At 39.1% G+C, this 27,299-nt stretch overlaps 1 protein-coding gene across 1 annotated transcript in view; it reads right to left on the reverse strand.

Moving 5' to 3' along the window:
* The window catches only part of LOC128644543 (3-hydroxyisobutyryl-CoA hydrolase, mitochondrial-like), a 215,400-nt gene that overhangs the window by 92,697 nt on the left and 95,404 nt on the right, over nucleotides 1-27,299 (reverse strand). The gene's annotated exons all lie outside the window — the stretch shown is intronic.

Below are 27,299 nucleotides of genomic sequence, written 5' to 3' on the forward strand. Positions count from 1 at the left end.
ACACAAACAGCCTAGTGTGCTAAGACGTGTATTCTTTAGCTAGTAAGTTCTTCTTACTACATCTGTAAAGATTAAAAGCAAAACTGGAAGCGTTGGTTACCGCATCTGGCCAAATGGGACAAGCCCAGGTACCACGTCAAGGTCTCTTCCAAAACCTGGGTTTCCTAATACAGCCATACAAATGCCAGCTTTCAATCAAACAAACTGGGAACAAGTCAGGGTTCAGAGACTCATGTAATCACCCTAGACATATACAAAACACGAAAGGTAACTGCACTCTCAGACTGGACTGGGTACACATCTTATGACCCTGCAACATGCTCAGCTCTGGGTGCTATAGCACTCTCAGGAAGCTGTGCTGTCTCCAGAGTCACAGGCAGTTAACCCCAGACAAGTCTGGGTGCAAGGCCCATGCGGTAACTAACTCTTCCACTTTTGCTTTTAATCTTAGCTGAGAGCTTGTAAGTGAGTGCTGGACTTTCTCTGTGTGTTGTATTAATTTATTTTGTAATTTTCCCTATGGGCCTTGTACCCAGTTTTGTCTGGGGTTAGCTGCCTGTGACTCTGGAGACAGCACAGCTTCCTGAGAGTGCTATTAGCACCCAGGGCTGAGCATGTTGCAGGGTCATGGGATGTGTACCCTGTCAAGTCTGAGAGTGCAGTCCCCTTCGGTGTTTTGTATATGTCTAGGGTGATTACATAAGTCTGTGCACCCTGACTTGTTCTCAGTTTGTTTGATTGAGAGCTTGCAATTGTGTGGCTGTATTAGGGACCCAGGTTTTGAAAGAGACCTTAACGTGGTACTTGGGCTTGTCTCATTTGGCTAGATGCGGTAACTAACTCTTCCAGTTTTGCTATTAATCTTAGCTGAGAGCTTGTAAGCGAGTGCTGGACTTTCTCTGTGTGTTGTATAAATATATATATATATATATATATATTTATAACACTGGTAAGGATTAAGCCCTTCTAAAAGGGCCCTTCACAAGTAGACAAATTCAAACTCACATGTAAGAAGCTCAACAAATTAGGGTTTGATAAAAGCACATAAATATTTCCCAATAACATCAGGCACAGCAACAGGAAAAAGTTTTACAGATCCCAGCAAAATCCTATTTGAAAGATACCCCTGACACCATAACTAAAATAACCAAAATAAAATGGGAAGACAATTTTATTTGTGCAACTGTGGATGTCACGGCCCTTTACACAAATATCCCACATGGGTTGGGCATAAAGGCTGTGGGTCACTGGCTGAAAGATGTAACCAATCTCTCGGAGAAAAAACAACTATTTCTCCTGGAAGCTATAGGTTTTATCTTAGAGAATTACTTCTTGTTTGAAGGGGAGTTCTATGTACAGGTTGGCAGAACAACTATGGGCACAAAATTTGCCCCTAGCTACGCCAACCTGTACATGGGCTTCTGGGAAGATAAATGCATCCTGGATAAAAAAATATTCCGGTAGGACAATTTGAAAGGGTAAGAAGAAACTGCACCAAGTGACTTCGAAAAAGAGTATACTAAACTAACAAATAAATTCTTAGGTATTGTGTTAAGAAGGATTACCCTCAGTGTACTCTGGTACTTTGAACATGAACTTTTGCTGGGATCTGTAAAACTTTTTCCTGTTGCTGTGCCTGAATATTTATGTGCTTTTATCATACCTCATTTGTTGAGGTTTTTACATGCGAGTTTGAATTTGTCTACTTGTGTATATATATGTGTTTATATTAAATGGTATTACACTATATATCTCTTTTGGTTTTCCTTTATGGCATGGTGATTGAGATCGAAAGTTTCCATCTACCAGAATACCAAGAGAGACAAGTGATATTTACAGCAAAGTTCTATCTACCGGTGGCTACACACTCCAGAGTGCTTAATCCTTACCAGTGTTACCGAATCATCCTTACCTCATATGATTGGGGGAATTTTACGTAAGTGCAAACCCAAAGGGGGACACACACCAATTTAAAGAAGAAAATAGAACTGTATTCTACTATTTCTCTTTATCATTTGCTATATTGGGGACTAATAGCACATGATTTTCATCAATATCATTATTATATCTTGTGATTTTTGTTTATGAGACTCTTTAGGTTATATGATATTGTACTCTGTGGCCTTTTGCTGTGCTGCATATAGCACTTTGAGCTCTATAATACACATGTACATTGATATTAGCATAGTTAAGCTATTTTAGTGATTTAAGTTCTCTATTTCACATAGCGCCATCTCTATATTTCTTGTGTATCTATTTAATTCTTGGAGGGAATTTGGGATCCCTTCTACCTTAAGAGATTGGCAGTCTATAAGAATAAGAGAGTCTATTGATACTTAGAGGTGCTTAATAAATATTTAAGTACCCCATCTCTACCTCAGTAGTATTATAGGGTGAGCTAAAGGGTGTATACCCAATAGCTTTCTGTCTTACATATCAGTGTTTTTTTCTCCCTTAACCTATAGCAGCATTCCTGGGGAAGGGGTTTCTATACTAAACTTTTATAGTACCAATATAATAATTGACTATAAAAACATCTAAATATACTATTCCATTGTTCTACAAATAAGTAGTCAATTAGATATGGTACACTTGCAACAAAATATGATTGATTCAACAGAATATGAATATGGGGCCTACTTTGATCTTATTAATAAGGAAAGAAAGCTTTCAATAGATGGGGAAAACTTTATTGTTAATGAAAATTTATCCATTACTAATCCCAAGCACCTATTTGAAAAACTAGAAAAAATGACTAAAAAGCAACTCTTAAACTGGCATGACTGCACCAATTTGGAACGTTATGTCAAATATAAAATTGTGCCAAAAGGGCTGAAATTTGAAAAAGTGGCTATTATGGACCCCACTGTACTGGAATTATTGACTGAATGGGACACTAACCTAGAAGAAATTTCATTTAAACTAATAGACATTCTTATTCGGTATAGGCAGAAACAAATACTCAACCTTAACACCCAGATTAAAGACATTAGAAGTAGACTAAATAACTTCAAAGGTGATGTGTATTATAGAGAATTGGATACAACTAATAAAAAGAAAATAGAGGTGTTTGAATCCAAAATAGAAAATAAGAAAAGAATGAAATTTCTAAGAGATTATAACCTCAAAATACAGAGTAATGAAGATAATAAAAGACCTATGCCAGGGATAGATAATGTGGATAAGGATAATATGGATAGTGCCAATGGAGGTATAGACAATTTAGAGGATCAGGTGTTCCAGGAAGCCTGTGGTGAAGAGGACTATAACCCCAGAGAGGGAGGATCCTATCAGGATTGGACCGATATATATTCCCCTGATTGTAGGGAAGATGGCACTGAATGGGGAAATACTCTAAGGAAAAAAAAGCCTACATTAGAAAAAAACAAAAATAAAACTGTAAAAACAGGGGAAATAGACAATAGTAGGAAAAATAGCAACACTAATAGAATTAGGAACACATCAAATAGAATCCCCAACAAACAAATGAACCATTTTAAACATGTGGGTAATGGTCTTAGGATACAGGGACATGTAAATGCCCAGAAACAAAAAAGACAACAACATTTTGAGAAAAATAGAAATAGTGGCCAAAACAACCAGACCTTTTTAGGGTCGCGCAACAGAGAAAACAACCCACCATTGCCAAAACAAGTACAACACCAGTACCAACATCCACACACAACCCCACAATGGAGGAGACACAGCACAAAAAGGAGACTAGAAAGAAACCCAGGGGCTGTAGAGCAGGAAAATTGGTATGAGACAAGAAATACAAAAAAATAAAAAGAACAAACACAGACTGGGAATATTAAATAGTGTGAAAATCTTCAACCTAACTGATAAGACATTTCCAGAAAATGCCATGAATCTGTTCAGAAAAGGTCTCTCTTTTGCTCCAACGAGAGGACCAAACCCTTTCTCATTGTATATTGATCTTCAAAAATTTGTTCGAAAACTAACATTAGATCGGCACTATGAGAAAATAAATAAGGAGAAATTAGAGTCTGAAAAGACCAATAAAATTGTTACACTTAGTGATGAAGACCAGGAAACCCTTATTACTTTAGAGGGGTTGGAGGGTAGCATACCTGTAAATGAACTGAGTGAAGACTTAGTTTCATATAAAGAGTTTACAACATTAAAATTAGCATCCACTTTTATCCTTTAGCTTCAAAGGGGAACTACATCCCTGTGTTCGAGGATTTAGTCACCCAAGAAATAAATGAATATTGTAAAAACTATAAAATAAAGAAGGATAAGTGTAAAGGAAAAAAGAGAACTAACAACATTAGCGAATGATACGAAAATTGTGATCTGGGAGGCTGATAAGGGTGGGGGAGTGGTCATCCAGAATAGGGATGATTATGTAAAAGAAGGCAAAAAGACTTTTAGGGGATTGAAAAACATACAAAAAACTCCCCAGGGATCCAACCCCAGTCTTTCAGAAACAATATATTAACTTGTTAGATACAGCCAAGTTTGAAAGAATCATAAATGAGGATGAATTTGCATTTTTGAATAGAAGGGAGCCAAAAACGGCTCTCTTTTATCATCTACCCAAAGTTCACAAAGATGCTACCAACCCCCCGGGGAGACCCATCATAGCTGGGATTGACTCCCTTACCTCTCCACTCTCTGAGTATGTGGACTATTTTCTTCAACCCATAGTACCAAAAATAAAATCCTATTTGAAAGATACCCCTGACACCATAACTAAAATAACCAAAATAAAATGGGAAGACAATTTTATTTGGGCAACTGTAGATGTCACGGCCCTTTACACAAATATCCCACATGGGTTGGGCATAAAGGCTGTGGGTCACTGGCTGAAAGATGTAACCAATCTCTCGGAGAAAAAAACAACTATTTCTCCTGGAAGCTATAGGTTTTATCTTAGAGAAGAATTACTTCTTGTTTGAAGGGGAGTTCTATGTACAGGTTGGCGGAACAGCTATGGGCACAAAATTTGCCCCTAGCTATGCCAACCTGTACATGGGTTTCTGGAAAGATAAATGCATCTGGCTAAACAACCCATATATTGAGAATATAGTAACCTGGTTTAGGTTCATAGATGACATAGTCCTCATCTGGAAAGGAGATGAGAATAGAGGATTTCTTTCAATATTTAAATGATAACGATATGAACCTAAAATTTACAGAGAAACACAGTAAAACAGAAATAGAATTTCTGGATTTGGTCCTTCTTCCACGAAGAAGGGGTTGTAAAGACAAAGCTCCATACTAAAGATACCGATAGTAATGGGTATATACACGCCTCTAGCAGCCACCATCCCTCCTGGATAAAAAGTATTCCGGTAGGACAATTTGAGAGGGTAAGAAGAAACTGTACCAAGCTAAGTGACTTCGAAAAAGAGTCTACTAAACTAACAAATAAATTCTTAGGTATTGTGTTAAGAAGGATTACCCTCAGTGTACTCTGGTACTTTGAACATGAACTTTTGCTGGGATCTGTAAAACTTTTTCCTGTTGCTGTGCCTGATGTTATTGGGAAATATTTATGTGCTTTTATCATACCTTATTTGTTGAGGTTTTTACATGTGAGTTTGAATTTGTCTACTTGTGTATATATATGTGTTATTATTAAATGGTATTACACTATATATCTCTTTTGGTTTTCCTTTATGGCATGGTGATTGAGATTGAAAGTTTCCATCTACCAGAATACCAAGAGAGACAAGTGATATTTACAGTAAAGAAAGTTCTATCTACCGGTGGCTACACACTCCAGAGGGCTTAATCCTTACCAGTGTTACTGAATCATCCTTACCTCATATGGTTGGGGGAATTTTACGTAAGTGCAAACCCAAAGGGACACACACACCAATTTAAAGAAGAAAATAGAACTGTATTCTACAATTTCTCTTTTTTATTTGCTATATTGGGGACTAATAGCACATGATTTATATCAATATCATTATTATATCTTGTGATTTTTGTTTATGAGACTCTTTAGGTTATATGATATTGTACTCTGTGGCCTTTTGCAGTGCTGCTTATAGCACTTTGAGCTCTATAATACGCATGTACATTGATATTAGAATAGTTAAGCTATTTTAGTGATTTAAGTTCTCTATTTCACATAGTGCCATCTCTATATTTCTTGTGTATCTATTTATCAGGTAAGCATACATTTTGGTTTTCTTTCCTATGGCATAGAGAGTCCACAAAACATTCTAATTACTAGTGGGAACCAATACCCAAGCTAGAGGACACAGAATGAATAGGGAGGGAAAACAAGACAGACGGACCTAAACTGAAGGAACCACCGCTTGAGGAACCTTTCTCCCAAAAGAAGCCTCAGCTGAGGCAAAAGTATCAAATGTGTAGAATTTGGGAAAAGTATGTAAAGAGGACCAAGTGGCCACCTTACAGATTTGCTCCACAGAAGCTTCATGAAGCCCATGAAGATGAAACAGTTCTAGTGGAATTAACCGTAATTCTCTCAGGAGGCTGCTATCCAGCTGTCTCAAAAGCTGACCGGATAACACTTCTCAACCCGAGAGAAAGAGAGGTAGAAGTGGCCTTCTGACCCCTACACTTACAGGAGAAAACAAACACGTTAAGACGTTACTTCTGGGAAAAAGAAACAACAATTTCCTGATTAATATTGCGATCCGACACTACCTTAGGGAGAAACCATAGCTTAGTACGAAGGACCGCCTTCTAAGCATGAAAAATTAGGTAAAGGGAATCACACTGCAGAGCCAAAAGTTCGGAAACTCTGCAAGCAGAAGAAATAGCAAGCAGAAACAAAACCTTCCAAAATAGTAATTTAATACTAACAGAATGCATCATGCTGCAAAACTCTAAGAACAAGGTTAAGACTCCAAGGAGGAGTAACAGATTTAAACACAGGACTGATTCTGACCAAGGCCTGAACAAAAGACTGAACTTCTGGCAGAACTGCCAGACGTTAATACAGAAGGACAGAGCAGAAATCTGACCCTCAAAGTACTGACTGGCAAATCCATCTCCAGGCCCTCCTGAAGAAAAGCCAAAATTCGAGGAACTTTATTTACTTACTTTATTTCAAGAAAAACCTTTTTGAATCACACCAGTGAAGGTATTTACACCATACCCTATGGTAAATTCTGCAAGTAACTGGTTTACGAGCCTGAAGCATAGTATCTATGTCTTTCTCAGAGAAGCCACGCCTAGCCAAACTTAGATCGATCTCCAAGCAGTCAGCTTCAGAGAAACCAGAGATTTGGATGAAGAAAGGGACCCTGAAGTAGAAGGTCCTTCCTGAAAGGTAACCTCCACGGCGGAAAAGATGACATTGTCACCAGATCCGCAAACAAGATCCTGAGAGGCCATGCAGGAGCTATTAGAATCACAGAAGCTCTCTGCTGTTTGATGCGAGCAATAACTCGTGGAAGCAACACAGAGGAAACAGGTATGCAAAGTTGAAGCTCAAAGGAACCGCTAGAGCATCTACCAGAAAGGCTTGAGGATCTCTTGATCTTGAAACGTACTTTGGAAGCTTAGCGTTTGGACGAGACGCCATCTGATCCAACTCCAGAACCCCTCACCTGAGAGTTATCATTGTGAAAACTTCTGTGTGGAGAGCCCACTCTCTGGGATGAAAAGTCAGCCTGCTTAGAAAATCCACCTCCCACTTGTCCACCCATGGTATGTGGATGGCAGACAGATGGCAATCGTGAGACTCCGAGTTCCTCCCTGGTGCCACGAGGTAATGTTGTCCGACTGAAATCTGATAAATCAGACCAAAGCTAGTTGAGGCCAAGCTATTAAAGCATAAAAAATTGCTCTCAACTCCAAGATGTTTATTGGAAGAGACAGCACCCCTGGAGTCCACAGACCCTGTGTCTTTAAGAAACTCAAAACTGCTCCCCAGCCTAACAGGCTGGCATCCGTGGTCACAATCGCCCAGAAAGGCTTCAGGAAACATGTGCCTTGAGACAGATGGACCTGTGAAATTCAAATTTATCTTCTGTGAGAGATCTGAGTGGTACCGTTCCATTGACTGAGCAAGCATAGCTGCAGAGGTCTCAGATAAAACCGAGCAAAAGGAATAATGTCCATGGAGGCAACCATCAGTCCAATCACCTCCATGCATTGTGCCACAGATGGACGAATAGCAGACTGGAAGGACAGGCAAGAAACATGAAGCTTGGATTTTCTAAAGTCCATCAGAAAAATCTTCATGGACAGGGAATCTATGATTGTTCCCAAGAAACAAACCAGTGTATCTGGAACAAGGGAACTCTTTCCCAGATTCACTTTCCACCCGTGGGAACGTAGAATAGACAACAACAGCTCGTTATGAGATCTTGCTAGATGAAAAGATGGTGCTTGAACTAGAAAGTCGTCTAGATGAGGCGCCACAGCAATACCTGGGACCTCAACACTGACATAAGAGCCCCCAGAACCATTGTAAAAATGATTGTAGCTGTAGCAAGGCCAAAAGGAAGGGCAGCAAACTGGAAATGTTTGTCCAGAAAGGCAACCCTTAGATACTGGTAATGATCCCTGTGGGTAGGAACATGAAGATACGCGTCCTTCAGATCTATGGTCGTCATAAGCTGACCCTTTTGGACCAAAGGAAGAATAGAAGGGATGGTCTCCATCTTGAAGGACGGGACCCTGAGGAATTGATTGAGACACTTTAAGTCCAGAATGGGATGAAAAGTGCCCTCCTTCTAGGGAACTACAAATAGATTTTAATAGAATCCTAGACCCTGTTCCACTAGAGGAACTGGAACAATCAATCCCATGGATGATAGATCCTTTACACAGTTTAAGAAGGCCTCTCTCTTTATCTGATTCGCAGATAACCTTGACAGGTGGAACCTGCCCCTGGGAGGACAAGATTTGAATCCTATTCTGTAACCGGGGATACTATATCTATGGCCCAAGGATCTGGAACATCGCGTATCCAAGCCTGCTGAAAAAAAGAAAGCCTGCCCCCCACTTGATCCACTACAGGATCGGGGTCGGCCCCTTCATGTTGATTTAGAATCAACAGAAGGCTTCTTAGCTTGCTTTCCCTTATTCCAAAGCTGACTGGACCTCCAAGAAGACTTGGATTGATACAACTTGGAAGAGGAAGACTTCTGTCCCTTAAAGTTACAAAAGGAACGAAAATTAGAATTCTGGCGACCCTTAGGTCTATTCTTTTTTTCCTGAGGTAGGAAAGAACCCTTTCCACCTGTAATGTAAGAAATAATTTCTCCCAGACCTGGTCCAAACAAGGTTTTACCCTCATTAGGCAGAGATAAAAGCTTGGATTTGAATGTAACATCTGCAGACCAAGAATTTAACCAGAGAGCTCTGCAAGCTAAAACAGTAAAACAAGAAATTGCATGTTGGCATCACAACTAAAGGTATTGGCTAGCTTGAGAGCCTTGATCCTGTCTTGGATCTCCTCTATAGTAGTCTCTTCTAGGATAAGATTAGATAAATCATTGCACCAATAAGATGCTGCCCCCGCAACTGTAGCAATACTAGCAACAGGTTGCCACTGCAATCCCTGATGAATGTACATCTTCTTCAAAAAGCCTCAAGCTTCTTATCCATGGGATCCTTGAAAGAACAACTATATTTAATAGGAATAGTAGTTATCTTAGCCAAAGTAGAGATAGCTCCCTCTACCTTGGGCACCGTGTGCCACGAGTCACAAATAGAGTCAGCAACAGGAAACATCTTTTTAAAAACAGGGGACAGGGAAAAAAGAATCCACTTACTTATATTTTCTGTCACCTCAAAATAACTCAACACACAGCCATTAAGGTCTAAACCGCTGGCAACAAAAGTGAGTACACCCCTAAGTGGAAATGTCCAAATTGGGCCCAATTAGCCATTTTCCCTCCCCGGTGTCATTTGACTTGTTAGTGTTACAAGGTCTCAAGTGTGAATTGGGAGCAGGTGTGTTAAATTTGGAATTACCGCTCTCATACTCTCTCATACTGGTCACTGGAAGTTCCACATGGCACCTCATGGCAAAGAACTCTCTAAGGATCTAAAAAAAAAGAATTGTTGCTCTACATAAAGATGGTCTAGGCTATAAGAAGATTGCCAAGACCCTGAAACTGAGCAGCATGGTGTGCAAGACCATACAGCGGTTTCACAGGACAGGTTCCACTCAGAACAGTTATTGGAAAAAAGATTAAACTTCTTGCGCTATAAATCCAACAGCAAGGACCAGCACCACCGATGGATACTAGTTCCCTACAAACTAGCAAAAGGAATATTGAAGTGAAAAAACAAGTACTGTGGGCGCCTTAAAGGGCAGGTCAAAAAAATATATGAGTTGATTATGTCCTAATACATATGAAAAAAATCTTTTAACAAATGATAGGTAAATGATCAAGAAAAAAAAATCTTTTAACAAATGATAGGTAAACAATCAAGAAAAAAACAACAGCCAATTGAGATGAATGTTAAAATATAATTTAATTAGACTTTACTAAATGTATTAAAAGAGTTGTAAGCGAAATAATTAATACAATGAGATAAATATAAAAAGGCAATACTAAATGTACATAAATACATGCATAAAAACTTGTTTATATAAAATAAGTGATTCTCTGTAAGTGACCTATCTATGTAGAGAGAAGACCTCTAAAGACACTTCAAAATACTTAGCCTTTGCTGCAGACAGGGTTAAGGAAGCAAAAAAGCAGTATTAATGAGAGAAAACGAATCCTGGTTATTTAAGCAAAATAACAATGAGCTGCAACAATGATGCTCAATTCAATTTCAAATCCTGCGCAGGTTATAGCCGTGAAGAAATAGTACCTTAATTTGTTCAGGAGCTCCAAGTGTTTTTGTAATCCAGTGTAGCAGTTATACCGCCAGCATGAAACAGCTCTGGGAACCCTCTGTGTGAGATGGGAAGAAAGCCGCCAAGCTCCTCTCCCCTGCAAACTCTGGAATTCCACCCTCAGCTGTGTGATGTCCGTTTGTTGCTTCAGTGTTTCCAGGAGTACGGTGTCCTTAGTGAGCCACAATAGTGTGAAGAAAGTAGTTCCGGCAACGTTTCAGCTCTTAGCAGAGCCTTTGTCAAGCCTGTTACTTTCTTCTAAATGAGCTCCTTTTATAGCTCTGTCTGTAATGTTAATCCAAAGGGGCGGTTTGTTGCAATTAGTGAGATCCTTAATAGCTGAACCACCCATGTATTTAGCATAAACAAGACAAAATATGTATTTTTAAAACCGGATGGTTACTTAGAACTATTTGTATTGATAAGATACACATATCAAGAAGTGTGGGACTATTTTTATCTCTAAGAAAAGGGTATATTTAATAGTACCTAATTTGTCAGAAGAGAATAAATGAAAGAGAACCTTAAAGTACCTATAGGTGTAAAAACAAAGTGCAAACTTCAGTGTTCTAATAATAAGGCAGCTTATACTAAAGGCATTCATAAGGTGAAATAGAAATATAATAATATAATAACATACATGTATATTGGCTGTTTATTTATATTTAAAAGAGACTTTTATATATACATACATAAATCCTTATCAACTGAAATATTTACTCACATATTTTGTTTTTACAAGAATTTGGCAAAAAACAGAATTTATGCTTACCTGATAAATTACTTTCTCCAACGGTTTGTCCGGTCCACGGCGTCATCCTTACTTGTGGGAATATCTCTTCCCCAAGAGGAAATGGCAAAGAGTCCCAGCAAAGCTGGCCATATAGTCCCTCCTAGGCTCCGCCCACCCCAGTCATTCAACCGACGGACAGGAGGAAAAAATAGGAGAAACCATATGGTGTCGTGGTGACTGTAGTTAGAGAAAATAATTCATCGGACCTGATTAAAAAACCAGGGCGGGCCGTGGACCGGACACACCGTTGGAGAAAGTAATTTATCAGGTAAGCATAAATTCTGTTTTCTCCAACATTGGTGTGTCCGGTCCACGGCGTCATCCTTACTTGTGGGAACCAATACCAAAGCTTTAGGACACGGATGAAGGGAGGGAGCAAATCAGGTCACCTAAACGGAAGGCACCACGGCTTGCAAAACCTTTCTCCCAAAAATAGCCTCCGAAGAAGCAAAAGTATCAAATTTGTAAAATTTGGCAAAAGTGTGCAGTGAAGACCAAGTCGCTGCCTTACATATCTGATCAACAGAAGCCTCATTCTTGAAGGCCCATGTGGAAGCTACAGCCCTAGTGGAGTGAGCTGTGATTCTTTCAGGAGGCTGCCGTCCGGCAGTCTCATAAGCCAATCGGATTATGCTTTTAAGCCAAAAAGAAAGAGAGGTAGAAGTTGCTTTTTGACCTCTCCTTTTACCAGAATAGACGACAAACAGAGAAGAAGTTCGTCTGAAGTCTTTCGTAGCTTCTAAGTAGAATTTTAGAGCACGGACTACATCTAAATTGTGTAGCAAACGTTCCTTCTTTGAAACTGGATTCGGACACAAAGAAGGTACAACTATCTCCTGATTAATATTTTTGTTGGAAACAACCTTTGGTAGAAAACCAGGCTTAGTACGCAAAACCCGGAAGAAGCTCCATGCTGCTGTATTGAAAGGAGTGAAACGAGCTCTAAGACTCGTCGGTTTGCAGCACTCTGTCAGAGGACCTTTTCGCCTGACTGTGGTCTACCCCTTGTCTCATCTGGAAATTTCAGTGTCTCAGGAGCTACAATTCAGGGTAGAGCAACCGCGTGAAAAAGACAGGTATTCTAATGAACTGTTATCTATTTGCACTTTACACATGCCTGTGAAAAAGACGCGGCGAGGGTAAGCTCCCCTTGACTCCTGATGATCTCACGCTACTATGTACATTTAGACACGAAGGGGTAAGACTGTATCCACTTGGTCCGTGCATCTTTAGGGACACGCACTATACTTTGGATTACAATTATATATTACCTATGCATGCATCTAAGTGATGAACATTTGCCTATTTTTGTATACTGGTGCACCAGTCCCCTGCACGGCCCATCTGACATTTTTATGCATCTTCTATATCCCTGTATGTATGTGATTGTATGTTTGGATGTATGCACTTATTTAGTGTAACTTTATTAAATTTATTTGTATTTCAAGAATTCGCCCTAGTCTCTTATTTATTATATACAGTTGTGCTTTCTTTTGCCTAGACTTTTAGTTACCTGTATTTTAGGTTTCTACTCTCTTTTTTACGTTGTTAGATATTCACTTTTCTAGGATGCACCTGTATTTCTTTATTGACTAATTAAGAGTGCTACTCACCCTGTTTTTCTTGTGTCTTACATTTATCTAGCTCCATTTAAGAGTAATCCCCTTACCCTGGAGTTTCTGAGTAGCACCTTGTTGAAAATAAAAAGTTAATTAACTATTAGAATTTAAAATGTATCTTAAATATAATCGTATTACACCAATTTATTCTGCGATTCTTGCAGCTTTTCATATTCTATCACTTTTGATACCACACTTAGACATGGCATTTAAATTATCAGAGGAACGTTGGTCCACTGATATCAATGAAGCATTTACACTAACAGGAGATGTGCAGATAGAAGCAGAGGATGATGCTATCCATGACGTTATTTCTGCATTTAAGCTTTATAAAAAAAGACTAACCAAACAGATTAAAATTAAATGGGAACATCAAAGCCTTAGCAATTATTTAAAAATGGAAATAATTCCAAGAGGCCTTAGGATACGTTTAGATCCAGGCATTAATCTGAGAGGTTTAGATGCAGATAATGACTTCATAACTAAGTGGAATGAAATATTAACCAAATGTTCATTGGATCTCATTGCACTAATAATAGAAGAAGACGCTAAGAAACTTGAGAAATGTAAAACAGACGTAGATGATATCTATGAATGTTTACATAAATTTGAAAATGATTCATCATTTGACAAATTAAATAAAGAAACACAAAAACTTATTGAGAAACTACAAAGCGAAATAAAATCACGCAAAAGAAGGAAACTAATAAGGGACCAGGAAGACTATAGAAAAAATAAAATCTACATCTATAGAAATCACATTAACTCTCGAAATTATTATGATTCAGGTACTGATAATTCCGATATGGATTCTGATGGGGAAAATAAAAACAATAACGAAAATACCTCACAGGTACACCCTTTAGGGGTAGGACCAGACGAGGAGGGAAGAAGAGGCACGGGGAGGCCTCAGGAAAGGAGAGGGATGAGAGGGAGAGAGAACAGACGACATCAAAGTCAATACATGATGACAAGAAACCGTCTGAGATACAACTAGTAGAAAATAAATCTCTATTAGGCCCCTATCCACACTCACAAAAAATGGGTATAGTTAATCTCTCATCCTTCCCTTTGAATTGTGAACACATTAAAGTATTAGAAAAGGGTCTCAGTTTCTGCCCTACTAATAGCTTAGACCTATTTGAGGTCACTAAAGACTTACACCTCTTTGCAAGGAAGTTAGCATTAAAAAAGATTATGACTCCTAAGACTCAGATAGATTTGTCTTGTAGACAAGAAACAGAGGCACTCCATAATCTAGAAACCTTGTTCTCTGAACAAAGTAATGAAATTACTGACATACACCCTAAAACTAATTTTAAGAAAAAATCCACCTACATGCCCTCTTTTTCATCTATCCCCAATATTTCCGTTTTTGTACAAAACGTTACGGCTGATCTAATGAAAATCGAAAGTACAGGCATTGTTAACGATAATCTCACCAAACGGGAACGTAAAGCCCTTAATGAGCTTACTAGACACCCTGAACTTATCATAAAGCCGGCCGACAAGGGCGGCAATATTGTCATTCTTAATCAGGACCTCTACATTAAAGAGGCCATGAGACAGCTATCAGATCCTAAACAATTTTCAAAATCCTCAATTGATGAATTCCACAAATCCCATAACAAATTACTTTTTATGCTAAATGATGCTCGAAGAAATAATTTAATCACTAGCCATGAGTTTAGCTTTCTATTCAACCAAAAACCTAAAATACCAGTATTTTACTGGACTCCCAAACTCCATAAATCCCTCACTAACCCTCCGGGACGTCCCATAATATCAGGGATAGGAGGTCCTACGGAAGGAATTAGTAAATATGTAGATCATTTTTTACAGCCATTTGTCAATGATCTTCGTACTTTTGTACAAGACTCAACAGACGTAATAAAAAAACTGGATGGGATCAACATTCAGGAAGACACTATTTTAGTGTCCCTGGATGTTGAATCCCTATACTCCTCTATCCCGCATGATGTGGGTCTTAAAACATGTGAAGAATTTCTTAATACAAGGGGTCTCGGTTATAAGAAACATACCAAATTTGTAATTGACCTATTAAAATTTGTGTTGGACAACAATATCTTCATCTTTGATGCAAAGTGCTACAAACAGATACAAGGTACTGCCATGGGGGCCACATGTGCACCAACCTACACCTGTTTACACCTTGGCGGCTGGGAGAACCAAATTGTATTTGGGGACTACTCCGAAGTGGTTGATGCACATGTGGCCCTCTGGATCAGATATGTTGATGATATTCTGCTATTATGGGATGGCACTGAGGATGAGTTGATGAAATTCATTTCCCTTTTGAACTGCAATGATCGTAACATTTTTCTCACCTGTAATCATGACTTAAATTCAATTGATTTTCTGGATTTGAAAATTAGGAAAAAAGAAGGGAAAATTAAGACAGAAGTCTTTCGTAAACCCACGGCAACCAATAGCCTCCTCCTGGGGTCGAGCCACCACCCCACAAATTTGAAAAAAGGCATCCCCTACGGTCAATTTCTGCGGCTTCGCAGAATATGTTCTGATGAAAAAACATTTAAAAAACAAGCCAAAGAGATGGTGACCCGATTCCATGATAGAGGCTACTCCAAAAGGTGCATTAAGAGAGCTCTTTATAGAGCCTCCCAACACCAAAGAAAAGACCTGTTATATAAATGTAAGAACAGAGATGATACAAATGAAGTAAACAAGATCAGGTTCATTACTAAATATAATGCCCATTGGAGCAAGGTAAAAGACACTCTGAATAAAAACTGGCACTTACTAACTAATGATACAACACTTCACCAATATGTAGGAGACTATCCACAGATGACTGCAAGGCGTTGCAATAATCTAAAAGACATTTTGGTTAAAAGTGAATTCAATAAAGTTCCAACCTATAATTGGTTGGAACAAAATGCACAGAAAATTGTAGGCAGCACTCCATGTGGCCACTGTGTCTGCTGTCAATACATGCAGAGAAGTAAAACCTTTAATACCAATACAGGACATATATATAAAATCAACTCCTTCATTAATTGCTCCACAAAAGGAGTTATATATTTACTTTACTGTTCCTGTAAAAGTTTTTACGTTGGTAAAACTTTCAGAGAACTTCGCTCACGAATTTCTGAACATAGGGACGATATTAAACAATGCAATATTGACAGCCCTGTGGCAAGACACTATGCACAATTTCATGAATCTAAAACTGATGATTTGAATTTCATTGGAATTGAATCTGTGAAACTTAGCATGCGGGGCGGGGATATTGACAATATCCTTCTACGCAAAGAAACAAAATGGATATATAAACTGAATACCTTAGCACCTCATGGTCTCAATGAAAAATTAGAGTTTGCTTCATTTTTAGTTTAATCCTCTGTGGATATGTGCACATCATTCTGTGTGTAACTACATAGTCTTTGGTAGTATCAAAAATTATGAATTGAATATAATGGCGTAATTGTAACATTAAATACCAAAAAAACATAATCTTTACCACGCAATCTGAACATACACACACACCAGTAATATAACAGATTAGATGTATAATATAATCTTCCAATGTATCGAATGTAAGTATGTAAGTATGAGTGTTTAAACATAAATGTATCCTTGTATATAACCCCTTGCTGTACTGATCTACAAAAAAGCAAAATGTTGCTACAAAGTATCAAAGCCGTCTTGAATGACAGATCTCTCTACCAATGACATTCATTACCTGTGCGGCCAAATTCCTATAAATCAGCACAGCCACTGACGTGACGTCAGCACCCGGAAGAAGCTCCATGCTGCTGTATTGAAAGGAGTGAAACGAGCTCTAAGACTCGTCGGTTTGCAGCACTCTGTCAGAGGACCTTTTCGCCTGACTGTGGTCTACCCCTTGTCTCATCTGGAAATTTCAGTGTCTCAGGAGCTACAATTCAGGGTAGAGCAACCACGTGAAAAAGACAGGTATTCTAATGAACTGTTATCTATTTGCACTTTACACATGCCTGTGAAAAAGACGCGGCGAGGGTAAGCTCCCCTTGACTCCTGATGATCTCACGCTACTATGTACATTTAGACACGAAGGGGTAAGACTGTATCCACTTGGTCCGTGCATCTTTAGGGACACGCACTATACTTTGGATTACAATTATATATTACCTATGCATGCATCTAAGTGATGAACATTTGCCTATTTTTGTATACTGGTGCACCAGTCCCCTGCACGGCCCATCTGACATTTTTATGCATCTTCTATATCCCTGTATGTATGTGATTGTATGTTTGGATGTATGCACTTATTTAGTGTAACTTTATTAAATTTATTTGTATTTCAAGAATTCGCCCTAGTCTCTTATTTATTATATACAGTTGTGCTTTCTTTTGCCTAGACTTTTAGTTACCTGTATTTTAGGTTTCTACTCTCTTTTTTACGTTGTTAGAGATTAGTACGCAAAACAACCTTATCTGAATGGAACACCAGATAGGGTGGAGTACATTGTAGAGCAGATAACTCAGAAACTCTTCTAGCAGAAGAAATAGCAATCAAAAACAAAACTTTCCAAGATAACAACTTAATACCTACGGAGTGTAAAGGTTCAAACGGAACCCCTTGAAGAACTGAAAGAACTAGATTTAAACTCCAGGGAGGAGTCAAAGGTCTGTAAACAGGCTTGATCCGAACCAAAGCCTGAACAAATGCTTGAACATCTGGCACAACTGCCAGTCGTTTGTGCAGTAGGACAGATAAAGCAGAAATCTGTCCCTTTAGAGAACTTGCAGATAATCCTTTATCCAAACCTTCTTGTAGAAAGGAAAGAATCCTAGGAATCTTTATCTTATTCCATGGGAATCCCTTGGATTCACACCAGCAGATATATCTTTTCCATATTTTATGGTAAATCTTTCTAGTTACCGGTTTTCTGGCTTGAACCAGAGTATCTATCACGGAATCTGAAAACCCACGCTTTGATAGAATCAAGCGTTCAATCTCCAAGCCGTCAGCTGGAGGGAGACCAGATTTGGATGTTCGAATGGACCCTGAACAAGAAGGTCCTGTCTCAAAGGTAGCTTCCATGGTGGAACCGATGACTTATTCACCAGATCTGCATACCAAGTCCTGCGTGGCCACGCAGGAGCTATCAAGATCACCGAGGCCCTCTCCTGTTTGATCCTGGCTACCAGCCTGGGAATGAGAGGAAACGGTGGAAACACATAAGCTAGGTTGAAGGTCCAAGGCGCTACTAGTGCATCCACTAGAGTCGCCTTGGGATCCCTGGATCTGGACCCGTAGCAAGGAACCTTGCAATTCTGACAGGACGCCATCAGATCCATATCTGGAATGCCCCATAGTTGCGTCAACTGGGCAAAGATCTCCGGGTGGAGTTCCCACTCCCCCGGATGGAATGTCTGACGACTCAAATAATCCGCTTCCCAGTTTTCCACACCTGGGATGTGGATCGCAGATAGGTGGCAGGAGTGATCCTCTGCCCATTTTATTATTTTGGTCACTTCTTTCATCGCCAGGGAACTCCTTGTTCCCCCCTGATGATTGAGATACGCAACAGTCGTCATGTTGTCTGATTGGAATCTTATGAATCTGGCCTTTGCTAGCTGAGGCCAAGCCTGGAGAGCATTGAATATCGCTCTTAGTTCCAGAATGTTTATCGGGAGAAGAGACTCTTCCCGAGACCACAGTCCCTGAGCTTTCAGGGATTCCCAGACCGCGCCCCAGCCCACTAGGCTGGCGTCGGTCGTGACGATGACCCACTCTGGACTGCGGAAGCTCATTCCCTGGGATAGGTGATCCTGGGTTAGCCACCAACGGAGTGAGTCTCTGGTCTTCTGATCTACTTGAATCACTGGAGACAAGTCTGTATAATCCCCATTCCACTGTTTCAGCATGCACAGTTGTAATGGTCTTAGATGAATTTGCGCAAAAGGAACTATGTCCATTGCTGCAACCATCAATACTACTACTTCCATGCACTGAGCTACGGAGGGACGAGGAATAGAATGAAGAACTTGACAAGCATTTAGAAGTTTTGACTTTCTGACATCTGTCAAGAAAATCCTCATTTCTAAGGAATCTATTATCGTTCCCAAGAAGGGAACTCTTGTCGACGGAGACAGTGAACTTTTTTCTATGTTCACCTTCCATCCGTGAGATCTGAGAAAGGCCAGAACGATGTCCGAGTGAGCCTTTGCCTTTGAAAGAGACGACGCTTGTACTAGAATGTCGTCCAAGTACGGTACTACTGCAATGCCCCTTGGTCTTAGAACCGCTAGAAGGGATCCGAGTACCTTTGTGAAAATCCTTGGAGCAGTGGCTAACCCGAATGGGAGGGCCACAAACTGGTAATGTTTGTCCAGAAAGGCGAACCTTAGGAACTGATGATGTTCCTTGTGGATAGGGATATGTAGATACGCATCCTTTAGATCCACGGTAGTCATAAATTGACCTTCCTGAATTGTGGGTAGAATCGTTCGAATGGTTTCCATCTTGAACGATGGTACTCTGAGAAATTTGTTTAGGATCTTTAGATCCAGGATTGGTCTGAAAGTTCCCTCTTTTTTGGGAACCACAAACAGATTTGAGTAAAATCCCATTCCTTGTTCCGCCGTTGGAACTGGGTGTATCACTCCCATCTTTAACAGGTCTTCTACACAATGTAAGAATGCCTGTCTCTTTATTTGGTTTGAGGATAAGTGAGACATGTGGAACCTTCCCCTTGGGGGTAGTTCCTTGAATTCCAGAAGATAACCCTGAGAAACTATTTCTAGCGTCCAGGGATCCTGAACATCTCTTGCCCAAGCCTGCGCAAAGAGAGAGAGTTTGCCCCCCACTAGATCCGGTCCCTGATCGGGGGCTACTCCTTCATGCTGTTTTGTTAGCAGCGGCAGGCTTCTTGGCCTGCTTACCCTTGTTCCAGCCTTGCATCGGTTTCCAGGCTGGTTTGGTCTGTGAGGTATTACCCTCTTGTTTAGAGGAGCCCGGTCCGTTCCTGAAATTACGAAAGGAACGAAAATTAGACTTATTCTTGGCTTTGAAAGGCCTATCTTGTGGGAGGGCGTGGCCCTTTCCCCCAGTGATGTCTGAGATAATCTCTTTCAATTCTGGCCCGAAGAGAGTTTTACCCTTGAAGGGGATATTAAGCAATTTTGTCTTGGATGATACATCCGCTGACCAAGACTTTAGACAAAGCGCTCTGCGCGCCACAATTGCAAACCCTGAATTTTTCGCCGCTAATCTAGCTATTTGCAAAGCGGCATTTAAAATAAAAGAGTTAGCCAACTTAAATGCGTGAACTCTGTCCATAACCTCCTCATATGGAGTCTCTCTACTGAGCGACTTTTCTAGTTCCTTGAACCAGAACCACGCTGCTGTAGTGACAGGAACAATGCACGAAATGGGTTGAAGAAGGTAACCTTGCTGTATAAAAATCTTTTTAAGCAAACCCTCCAATTTTTTATCCATAGGATCTTTGAAAGCACAATTATCCTCGATAGGAATAGTAGTGCGCTTGTTTAGAGTAGAAACTGCCCCCTCGACCTTAGGGACTGTCTGCCATAAGTCCTTTCTGGGGTCGACCATAGGAAATAATTTCTTAAATATAGGAGGGGGAACAAAAGGTATGCCGGGCTTCTCCCATTCCTTATTCACTATGTCCGCCACCCGCTTGGGTATAGGAAAAGCGTCGGGGTGCACCGGAACCTCTAGGAACTTGTCCATCTTGCATAATTTTTCTGGAATGACCAGGTTGTCACAATCATCCAGAGTAGATAACACCTCCTTAAGCAGTGCGCGGAGATGTTCTAATTTAAATTTAAATGTCACAACATCAGGTTCAGCCTGTTGGGAAATTTTTCCTGAATCTGAAATTTCCCCATCTGACAAAACCTCCCTCATGGCCCCTTCAGATTGGTGTGAGGGTATGACAGAACAATTATCATCAGCGCCCTCCTGCTCTTCAGTGTTTAAAACAGAGCAATCGCGCTTTCTCTGATATGCAGGCATTTTGGATAAAATATTTGCTATGGAGTTATCCATTACAGCCGTGGGCAAAACTGGTGTAGACACAGAAGGAGATGATGTAGAACCATGTCTACTCCCTTCATCTGATGAATCATCTTGGGCAACTTCATTATCTGTGACAGTACTGTCCTTACTTTGTTTGGACGCTTTAGCACAATTATCACATAATTTAGAAGGGGGAGACACATTGACTTTCATACATATAGAACATAGCTTATCTGAAGGCACATACATGTTAAACAGGCTTAAACTTGTCAGTAAAACACAAAAACCGTTTTAAATCAAAACCGTTACTGTCTCTTTAAATTTTAAACAGAGCACACTTTATTACTGAATATGTGAAAAAATATGAAGGAATTGTTCAAAATTTACCAAAATTTCACCACAGTGTCTTAAAGCATTAAAAGTATTGCACACCAATTTTCAGAGCTTTAACCCTTAAAATAACGAAACCGGAGCCGGTTACAGTTTTAACCCCTCTACAGTCCCAGCTACAGCCTTTGCTGCGACTCTACCAAACCCAGAGGGGAATACGATACAAAATGACGCCTTTTAGGAACTTTTCCAACTATTTTCAGGTCCTCACACATGCATCTGCATGTCTTGCTCTCAAAAACAACTGCGCAGTAATGGAGCAAAAATGAGGCTCAGCCTACAACTGGGAAGGCCCTTCCTGACTGGAAAAGGTGTCTAACATAGTGCCTGACGTTAAATAACGTTCCCCAAGTTTATAAATGTGAAATACCAGCATAAACATGTATAAAATGCCCAAATAAAGCAATCGATTTTGCCCATAAAAGTGTCTACCAGTTTTATAGCCCATATTAAGCCCTTTATTCTGCTTGAGACTAAGAAAATGGCTTACCGGTCCCCATGAGGGGAAATGACAGCCTTCCAGCATTACACAGTCTTGTTAGAAATATGGCTAGTCATACCTTAAGCAGAAAAGTCTGCTAACTGTTTCCCCCAACTGAAGTTACTTCATCTCAACAGTCCTATGTGGAAACAGCAAAGGATTTTAGTTACTGTCTGCTAAAATCATCTTCCTCTCACAAACAGAATTCTTCATCTCTTTCTGTTTCAGAGTAAATAGTACATACCAGCACTATTTTAAAATAACAAACTCTTGATAGTAGAATAAAAAAACTACAACTAAACACCACATACTCTTAACCATCTCCGTGGAGATGTTGCCTGTGCAACGGCAAAGAGAATGACTGGGGTGGGCGGAGCCTAGGAGGGACTATATGGCCAGCTTTGCTGGGACTCTTTGCCATTTCCTATTGGGGAAGAGATATTCCCACAAGTAAGGATGACGCCGTGGACCGGACACACCAATGTTGGAGAAATAATTTAATATTAAATTTTGGCTAAAAAAAATAAAAAAAAAAATTAAAGTTGATTTGGGTTGTTTATATTTTCTAAGTAAAAAAAAAAAAAAAAAAATTCTCTATAAAAAGTGTGTGTATATATATATATATCTAATTTCTAAAAGCTTTAAGAATAAATATATATCTAAGAATCATAAAAATTGTTTATATTATTTGATTAAATTAGGCAGACTTTAATTTTTTTTTTTTTTTTTTTTTTTTTTTTTTTAGCCAAAATTTAATATTAAATTATTTTTGCCAAATTCTTGTAAAAACAAAATATGTGAGTAAATATTTCAGTTGATAAGGATTTATGTATGTATATATAAAAGTCTCTTTTAAATATAAATAAACAGCCAATATACATGTATGTTATTATATTATTATATTTCTATTTCACCTTATGAATGCCTTTAGTATAAGCTGCCTTATTATTAGAACACTGAAGTTTGCACTTTGTTTTTACACCTATAGGTACTTTAAGGTTCTCTTTCATTTATTCTCTTCTGACAAATTAGGTACTATTAAATATACCCTTTTCTTAGAGATAAAAAGAGTCCCACACTTCTTGATATGTGTATCTTATCAATACAAATAGTTCTAAGTAACCATCCGGTTTTAAAAATACATATTTTGTCTTGTTTATGCTAAATACATGGGTGGTTCAGCTATTAAGGATCTCACTAATTGCAACAAACCGCCCCTTTGGATTAACATTACAGACAGAGCTATAAAAGGAGCTCATTTAGAAGAAAGTAACAGGCTTGACAAAGGCCCTGCTAAGAGCTGAAACGTTGCTGGAACTACTTTCTTCACACTATTGTGGCTCACTAAGGACACCGTACTCCTGGAAACACTGAAGCAACAAACGGACATCACACAGCTGAGGGTGGAATTCCAGAGTTTGCAGGGGAGAGGAGCTTGGCGGCTTTCTTCCCATCTCACACAGAGGGTTCCCAGAGCTGTTTCATGCTGGCGGTATAACTGCTACACTGGATTACAAAAACACTTGGAGCTCCTGAACAAATTAAGGTACTATTTCTTCACGGCTATAACCTGCGCAGGATTGCCGTTTTACACCAATCCTAAAACTATGAAATTGAATTGAGCATCATTGTTGCAGCTCATTGTTATTTTGCTTAAATAACCAGGATTCGTTTTCTATCATTAGTACTGCTTTTTTGCTTCCACTCAGAACAGACCTCGCCATGATTGACTAAAGAAGTTTAGTGCACATCCTCAGCGTCATATCCAGAGGTTGTCTTTGGAAAATAGACGTATAACTGCTGCCAGCATTTCTGCAGAGTAGGGCTGCACGATTAATCGCATATGCGATTTAAAACCGCGATTAATTGCAGCGATTTAAAAACCACGAGAGTTTGCAATTTTTTGCTAAAATAATAATACTAAGATGTGGCTGTACTGCATTGATTTGGATGTGATTTCTTGCAAACCAGCTCCATCTATTGTTTGTATTTACCACACATTTGTAAAATGGCCGTTTTACTTTCACTTTCTGTTTGTGATCTCAGTAGCAGTCGATCAATCTATAGAAGTCTAAAAGCAGAGCCCATGCAGGAGAGTGAAAAGGAGGGAAAGCCACTTACTTATATTTCCCCCTAGGGACATCTGCAGTCTGAAACTTAGGGTATGTAATCATTATGGAACCTCCCACACAATCTCCTGCTCTCTGAGAAACGGCTCAAATACATAGCAGATGCAGTTAACCTCCCAGCTGCCAAAAAGGCTAAAACTGCAGTCCCCTCTGCTAGCTAGCTGCTGGGTTAACTGCATCTACAATGTTTTTGATAGCAGCAAGGCACAGCATTTCTGAAAGGAGCAGCCCCCACCCCTACTGTTATATGCATGTATTGGATTCCTGCACAGGAGCAGGGCTCATTATCAGTCAAGATAGAATGTTTAAAAAAAATAAGAAAAAAAAATAATATATATATATATATATATATATATATATATATATATATACACACACACACATATATGTGTGTGTAATTGTGTATGTGTGTATGTGATTGTGTGTGTATATATATATATATATATATATGTGCGTGTGTGTGTATATATAGATATATATAGATAGATAGATATAGATATATATATATATATATATATATATATATATATATATATATATATATAGATATAGATATACACACACATATGTATTTTGTATTTTTATGCTCCCAGAGTGTATTGGACATTGAGAAACATGTACTTTAAGATTCTGTAGTCTTAAATATTTTTTTATTGAAAAATGGAGGTGTTATAATCATTTATAAGAAAATTGCGTTTAATCGTAATCTCGATTTTTTTTTGCCCATATCGCCCAGCCCTACTGCAGAGGCTGAAGGGGTGGGGGTCAGCCTGTCACTGCTCAGACCATACGCCGCACACTACATCAAATTGGTCTGCATGGCTGTAGTCCCAGAAGAAAGCCTCTTCTAAAGATGATGCACAAGAAAGCCTGCAAACAGTTTGCTGAAGACAAGCAGACTAAGGACATGGATTACTGGAACCATGTCCTGTGGTCCGATGAAACCAAGATAATCTTATTTGGTTCAGATGGTGTCAATCGTGTATCGCGGCAACCAGGTGAGGAGTACAAAGACAAGTGTGTCTTGCTTACAGTCAAGCATGGTGGAGGGAGTGTCATGGTCTGGGCCTGCATGAGTGCTGCCGGCACTGGGGAGCTACAGTTCATTAAATGCCAACATGTACTGTGACATACTGAAGCAGAACATTAACCCTTTCCCTTCGGAGACTGGGCCGCAGGGCAGTATTCCAACATGATAACCCCAAACACACCTCCAAGACAACCACTTCTTAGCTAAAGAAGCTGAGGGTAGAGGTGATGGATTGGCCAAGCATGTCACCAGACCTAAACCCTATTGAGCATTTGTGGGGAATCCTGAAACGGAAGGTGGGGGAGCGCAAGGTCTCTAACATCCACCAGCTCTGTGATGTCGTCATGGAGGAGTGGAAGAGGACTTTAGTGGCAACCTGTGAAGCTCTGGTGCCAACTTTTGCTGCCAACAGTTTAGACATTAATGGCTGTGTGTTGACTTATTTTGAGGGGACAGCAAATTTACACTGTTATACAGGCTGTACACTCACTACTTCACATTGCAGCAAAGTGCCATATCTTCAGTGTTGTCACAAGAAAAGATATAATAAAATATTTACAAAAATGTGAGGGGTGTACTCACTTTTGTGAGACACTTTATATGTTAATATGAGAGTGTGTGAAAGTATTTATACACATATAGATAATTTCAAAACACATATTAAAAGCAGAAAAACTTTAAGTTTCCTGCACAGTTTTTTCAAATATTCTACAACAATCAAAGATGCCCCCTATAGAAACATAAATAATCCTTAAAAACAGTTTTAGTGAATGCTTACAAACACTTTCCAAAGTCCATTTTTTTCTGTCAATATGTTTTCCCATTTTCTTATTACTAACAATTTAATTTGCTAAATTCTATAGTCATCTGAAATAGTTTTACCAAGCCATGTTTGGGGTTTTTAAACATTCAGCAGGCATCATAGTTGATCCTCACAGAAATTGTGTAGTTGAGCACAGAGGGTAGATAAATTATACTATTTAAAGGGACAGTCTACACCAGAATCTTTATTGTTTTAAAAGATAGATAATCCCTATATTACCCATTTCCCAGTTTTGCATAACCAACACAGTTATAATAATATACTTTTAACCTCTGTGATTATCTTGTATCAAAGCCTCTGCAAACTGCCCCTTTTTTCAGTTCTTTTGACAGACTTGCAGTCTAGCCAATCAGTGCCTGCTCACAGATAACTTCACGTGCACGAGCACAGTGTTATCTATATGAAATACGTGAACTAACACCCTCTAGTGGTGAAAAACTGTTAAAATGCAATCTAAAAGAGGTGAGCTTCAAGGTTTAAGAAATTAGCATATGAACCTCCTAGGTTAAGCTTTCAACTAATAATACCAAGAGAACAAAGCAAAATTGGTGATAAAAGTAAATTGGAAAATTGTTTAAAATTACATGCTCTATCTGAATCATGAAAGTTTATTTTGGCATAGACTGTCCCTTTAAGATGCCTGAATATACTGCAGTATTGATGTTGGCAAATATAGCCTAAATATCAATAATGATTAAGTGAAATGGTTTAATAAATTAAGTATAGTACATGGAACTGACATACATAGTTCAGACAGTAGTCATTGGTAGACAAACAAGATCATGAGAGTGAGACACTGTGGTATTCTATGATGACAATGGCTATTGAAATAATGAGTATGAGTAGATGATGTTCTAGAATGTGATCGATGAATAGATACTTTCAAAGAGATCTGTGTGAGTGTGTGTGTATTTCATGGGGGGGTAAGTGGACACTTTGCGTGAAGTAGCATTTAGTCCACAGCGTAGACTTTTTACAGCCTTAGTAGCCTAAGTACAGGAGGCGTGACCCCGGTTTGTGCACACACACATAGACAGATGAATTAAATATATATATTTTTGTCACTAGTCATGTATGTCAATAAAAGTGAACTGATTCTGTCATAGTATCATTATATTCATCACTTGTAGTCGAATAGATAGGGAGGATATGTAGAAAATGGGAGTACACACAATCAATGACGGACGAGCTAAAGGGGGGGAGAGAGTTTATT

This window comes from Bombina bombina, unplaced genomic scaffold, assembly GCF_027579735.1.
Source record: "Bombina bombina isolate aBomBom1 unplaced genomic scaffold, aBomBom1.pri scaffold_575, whole genome shotgun sequence".
Taxonomy (NCBI): Eukaryota; Metazoa; Chordata; class Amphibia; order Anura; family Bombinatoridae; genus Bombina; species Bombina bombina.